The 6,303-nt window shown below is 40.6% G+C and overlaps 2 gene segments (V, D, J or C); both read right to left on the bottom strand.

Moving 5' to 3' along the window:
- LOC117069611 overlaps positions 1 to 6,303 on the bottom strand; it is a 314,331-nt gene that overhangs the window by 171,412 nt on the left and 136,616 nt on the right.
- Positions 1 to 6,303, bottom strand: part of LOC117069733 — a 95,420-nt gene that overhangs the window by 52,476 nt on the left and 36,641 nt on the right.

The raw sequence follows: 6,303 nt of genomic DNA, 5'->3' as shown, positions 1-6,303 counted from the left end.
GAGCTTGAAGAAAAATCTCGATGTGGCACAGCTTTTTGTTTATAAGAGAGAAAGACTGAGGTCGGACTCCCCTGTATTTGAAAGTTTTATTGTTGTCTTTCTTTCTGGCTGAATTGAAGCACTGCCTTGCCAAAAACTACAGCCATTAAGGTTGATGAAAACTTCTCGATTCTGATAATTCACCTAGGGGCATATGAACTTCCATATCAATTGACTCATGCAAATCTCAGGAGAATAATTACAAAATAACTCTCTAACTCATGAGTATTCCTCCAATACTAGGCTGCTCTTACTGCCAACAATCTTCTGGAAACTTTGATGAAGAAATAAATAGTAAATTCAATTTTTAAATTAAAATTATCAAAACTTTCAGAAAACCCTGAACACCCTCTGCCAAAGGTACTGCCCCTGGTACATACAACATCTGGTTCACCCCCTCAGGGACACAGGCATAAGTATCCTATGACTTAATATCTGAAGGCCCATGGATTTGTTTTACCTCTCATATGAGACTCTGCCATGTTATATGCAGAACAACAAAATATTCTAAGAGATTGATATTTGCTGTATTATTCTGTTTTCACACTGCTAATAAAGACATACACGAGACTGGGTAATTTATAGAGGAAAAAGATTAATGGACTTACAGTTACACATGGCTTGGGAGGCCTCAACATCATGGTGGAAGGCAAGGAGGAGCAAGTTATATCTTACATGGAGATGGTAGCAGACAAAGAAAGGGCAGGGAAACTCCTGTTTTTCAAAACCATCCGATCTCATGAGAGTCATCCACTATCAAAAGAACAGCACAAGGAAGAACTCCCTCCGTGGTTTGATCACCTCCCACTGGGTTTCTCCCACGACACGTGGGAATTGTGGGAGATACAATTCAAGATGAGATTTGAGAAGAGACACAGACAAACCATATGATTCTACCCCTGGTCGCTCTCATATCTAATGTTCTTACATTTCAAAACCATTCATGACTTTCCAACAGCACCCTGAAGTCTTAAGTCATTGGAGCCATAACTCAAAAGTCCACAGCCCATGGTCTCTTCCGGGATGAGGCAAGTCCCTTCCATCTATGAGCCTGTAAAATTAGAAAAAAAATCCAGTTCCTTCCTAGATACAATGGGAGTTCAGGCATTGTGTAAATACAGCCATTCCAAATGGAAGAAATTAGCCCAAACTGCAGGCCTCATGCAAGTTTGAAATCCAGCTGGGCAATCAAATCTTAACGTTCCAAAATAATCTTCTTTGACTCCGTGTCTCAAATCCAGGTTACCTGATGCAACAGTTGGGTTCCCATGGTCTTGGGCAGTTCTGTCCCTGTGACTTTGCAGGGCACAGTCTCCCTCCCGGCTACATTCATGAGCTGGCACTGAGTGTCTGTGGCTTTTCCAGGCACACAGTGTGGGCTATCAGTGGATCTACCGTTCTGGGTTCTGGAGGACGGCGGCTTTCTTTTTACACCTCCACTAGGTGGTGCCCCAGTAGGGACTCTGTGTGGGATTTCTGGCCCCACGTTTCCCTGTCGCACTGGGACTAAAGGCACGTGCCTCAACACCTGACTAATTTTTGTTATTTTTAGCAGAGATGGGTTTTTGCCATGTTGGCAAGGCTGGTCTTGAACTCCTAATCTTAAGTCATCTGCCTGCCTAAGCCTCCCAAAGTGCTTGAATTACAGGCCTGACCCTTTGTGCCTGGCAAAGATTAATACAACTATGTAATTTAATGATGTATTTAAAACTCCATGGTCATACAAACACACATACGTACACAACATCCCAGCAAAGACACATACATGTGCCCTTGCAAAAGTGAATGTATATCTAAAAACCAAAACAACACATCTATGTGTACTTGGCTGTGTACTTGAGGGTATTATTCTAATTATTTAGTTGAATTTAAATTGTGTTTGCAGTTTGAGGTTGTAGTGTAAAATAATGCTTTTCTACATGTATGTCTGCCTATACCAACATTAAAAAGAGAAATATATTTAAATACATGTTTTGGTAAAAATGTATGTAAATGCCATTCTTATCAAATATGTCACTTAAATGTGCAATGGAATTTATTTTAAATATCGTTCTGCTTTTAATAAATTGAATAACTAATATGATGTATATCGCCTTTAAAATTGTATTACATTATTTGTTGAATTTACACTGTAGTTTTCAAAGTAGGCAGGAAAAATTGTTTTTTTTGAAAAGTTTTGAAAGAAAACTTTTTTGACATGGATATTCAATACAAGCTCTAGTCTTTATGTGCCAGTATTCCTTTAAAATAGAGAAGATCCAGCAAAATGAAACTGAACATAGCCCATGCTTTTCAGGTCTCACTCACAATGGCATCTTCCTAGAGGGTGGTCCAAACACATGGGGATTTAGACTTCATCATCACAGCACAAGTGAGCCCAGGGCTGAGCACACAGAGGGCAGCAGGAGATGCAGAGCCCCCTCTGTGGTACTTACGGAAGGGAGGGATGGGATGAAAGTGATGTCTGCAGGACCCTAGAAAAGGGTGAGGAGGGCAGAGAGTCTGCAGGTAGATGAGCATATTCTAAGGAGAACTATTATCCTCCTAAACTTTGCTGGCTTCAGTGATTATGAAGAGAAGGGAACTGATTCACCAGACTTGGAGGACAGAAAGTAAAGGGACTTTCTGTATCCTTCGTGGAGACTGAGGAAGAAAAAAGACTTTCAAACAAAAAGGGAAGATAGAGAAATAGTCTGACAAACAGGACACCTGAAGCAAAGCAAAGGGGAGAACAGGAGCGTTTAAAATGGTGTCTCATTTCCAAAAACAGCAGATGAAAATAAAAGAAACAAATCACCATGCATATGCTGAGTTAAAGTTAGGAAATACATACAATTGTTTGATTGTTATAGCACAACAACACAAAGCTCTATTCATTGAAACAGTTCGTATTGAGGAGACGCACTTTTAAGAAAGGGTCTCACTCTGTCAACCAGGCTGGAGTGCAGTGGCACAATCGCAGTTCACTGCAGCATCAACCTCCCAGGCTTAAGGGATCCTTCCGCCTCAGCCTTTCAAGTAGCTGATTCCAGAGGTAGCACCACACCTAGCTATTTTTTGTTGATGTTTGCTTGATCTCACTGTGTTGCCAGGCTGTTGTAAAACTCCTGAGCTCAAGTGATCTGCCTGCCTCAGCCTCCCAAAGTGCTGGAGTTACAGGTGGGATTTTTAAAATTGTACTATTTTAAAGATAGTATCATGTTACATAAATAAAACATACAAATAACCTATTTTAAAATTGTCTTGAGAGATCATTGCCAGTATTACTTGGAAAATCTGCACATTAAAAGTTGAATTAAATCCCTGTTCTAAGGTAATGTTTTGTAGGTAAAAGAAATCATGGATTTACAAAGAAGAAATGGTGAGAGATGCTGGGAAAGACTTTTGCTTGACCAGGTCAGGAATCACCAGGGTTTAAAAGGAAACTACAACCTCTCAGGCTCCTGATGTGGAGCTGCCGCCTAAGAGAACCCTCATGTACTGAGCAGCCCCTGGTGGTTCTGAGCGCCCCCTGGTGTCCTGAGCACCCCCTCTTAGTCCTGAGCGCCCCCTGGTGTCCTGAGCACCTGTGGTGGTTCTGAGCATCCCCAGGTGTCCTGAGAGCCTCCTGGTGGTCCTGACTGCCCCTTTGTGGTTATGAAGAGCATCTACAATGCAATTCCCTCCTGTCTTCCTGCAGGATTTTTGTGTCTGGGCTCACACAGATGTTCCCTCTCCTTTGTCCCTCACAATAATACAAGGTCTTGTCCTTGGCTTTCAGGTTGGTCAGTGTAAGGTAGACTGTACTTGAAAGGGTGTCACTTAGGATTGTTAATTTATTTGTACTCATGGAGAGTAATCTGAGAACTCCAACTTGATCACTCACTGTTTCCACCCACACCAGTCTCTGTCATGAAGCCTGCTGGACCAAACTCATGCTGCAGCTGGTAAAGGTGAAATCAGAGGCTTTTCAGGAGAGTCTCGGTGAACTGCTGGGCTGTACAATTTTCCCCCTCTGACTCCACCAATAAACTTCACACAGAACTTCCTCAAACACAGAGGAAATGGAAGAAGAGCCTCATCTGGAGCAATCACAGCTGGATCTGATTCATAAGGGACCCTAATACTGAGAGTGATGAGAAGGGGAGCCCAGATCAGTGCAGACCCCATGGTGTGAACACTGCGAAAGGGCACAGACATGGGGTGGCTCCTTGCCAGGGCCTGAAGGAACAGGGGATGAGCTGCCTTTCATGAGGTGGGGAGGGGACACATTTCCACGTCTTTCTTTTTGTGATCATGGGCGCACCATGGAGTATTGCTCATCCAACCTCTGTGTCTCCATTTCAGGGAGGGCAGGGTCAAAGATTCCTGTGTCTGGATGCACAGGGTTAATCTGCCCATTACTCTTTCTTATTCTCTAGTGTGGACAGTGTTCAGGTATCTTCATAGTAGCAAACATTATCAAAAAATATGTCCAGTAAGAACATAAAAATACACTTCCAGAGGAAAGGGATACCTTTCTCACAAAACACTTCAATATTGGATATATGTGCTTGTGTAAGGAAACAGTGAATGTGGAAATGTGTGTACTTATCTGACTGAAGAGTTCACATGGAGACATGTTTGTTTGTCTGAGACAAGAGTTCACATGAGGAAATGTCTGTTTCCTGAGGAAAGAGTAAATGTGAGGACATATGTGGTGGTCTGAAGAAAGAATCCATGTGGGGCCATGTGTGTTTGTCTGAGGGAAGAATCCACATGAGGAAAGATGTGTTTGTCTGACAGAAGAGTCCACATGCTGACCCATCTGAGGGTAAATGCCCATTCAGGGACAGTGCATGCCCGACATGGGTTGAAGCTTGTGGAAAATCTTTCTCAACCAAGGAAAGAAAGGAATCCTATGGAAAAAACCTGGATCATATAGAAAATTGATTTTTTAATTAAAGGTCTTTAGTGAATGGAAATGTCTTACATGCAAATGAGGAAAATTACTTAATTCTTTGTTGCATGTGTCTCATGATATCCCCACCCTCACAAATAAGTTATTAGACAATTTTATACAGTCTGCATTTAATCCTGGAATAATGAACTGCTAAATATTTTTTTACAAAAATTGTATATATTTAGGTTTATATTTTCTGTCACAACAGTATGAGCTTAGACAAATTAATTCTGCCGTGTCTTAACCACTGTATATCACTAAAAATAATTTTACTTTTCTTAACCAGTGCCATTTTTACTTATTTCATACCTACTCTCTGAATTGCTTGAATATGCTCTATATGTTTACCTGACTATAGTTTTGACTTTGAAAGAATTTCAAACACATGCCATTATACATTGTCATTGAAATGACTTCACTGAAGAAAGTGGAAAATGAAGTTGCTGACTTAAGCAACTTTGAAAATGAGGAAATTCTATATGTTTGTAGTGTAAAGAAACTGCACATAAGCAGTCTGTTCTAGTAGATAAACATGTTTCCAATGAGCTTTACATTTCTGCTTCTGTTATGCATGTGTCCTGAAATTGTGCAGCTAAGTAATAAAATGACATAGGATAGGATTCCTCACTTTGCAGTGGGTGGTTATGGACAGTCAAGGAAGGAAGGCTGGAAAGGTCCATGTGGTAGCACAGTTGGGTGGAGACACCAGTGTGTTCTCATTTTTAATGTAATCAAGTTCCAGAAGATTAGATACATAAATAGTTTCGATGTGTCCATATACATGGGTTCATATAAACATGGACATTGACTAGGCCAGTTGGCTGAGAGGTCCTAGAAGTACTTATACCATGTTAACAACACACACACCCAGTATGACTTTTTTAAATTTTAATACTATTCTTTAACATCAGAAACAAGCAGTCTTTAGAAAAGTGACCGATTCTATGTATAAAAAAGTGAACATAGAAAACAAGCTTAGAATTTATTGTAATACCTGGAAACAGGGAAATGTCCAAAAACAGAAAGATGAGGTTTGCTGTAAGGATTCAGGAATCAAACTACATGAGCTCCCAGCACTAATAAAGCTGTGATGATTTGAACGACAAAACGAAGAATGTAGCAAGGATCTTCTTCAGAGTATGAAACAGACATCCATAAACCAATACGGACATCAATGGATGACTAAATAAAGAAATAATCGGAAAAAGAACACGTCTCTTTACAGAAGTATTGCAAATATCTCAGGTGGAGGGTCCTTCACTCAGGTAGGTGAAGGTTAAACACTCATGAGTTGATTGTGTCCTGAGATTAGAGACATGGAAAAAATAATCACTATTAGTGTA

The sequence above is a fragment of the Trachypithecus francoisi genome, unplaced genomic scaffold (genome assembly GCF_009764315.1).
Source record: "Trachypithecus francoisi isolate TF-2019V2 unplaced genomic scaffold, Tfra_2.0 Lachesis_group3, whole genome shotgun sequence".
NCBI lineage: Eukaryota > Metazoa > Chordata > Mammalia > Primates > Cercopithecidae > Trachypithecus > Trachypithecus francoisi.
Note: the sequence above shows the minus strand (reverse complement) of the source record. Positions and strands in the feature narration are given on the sequence as shown.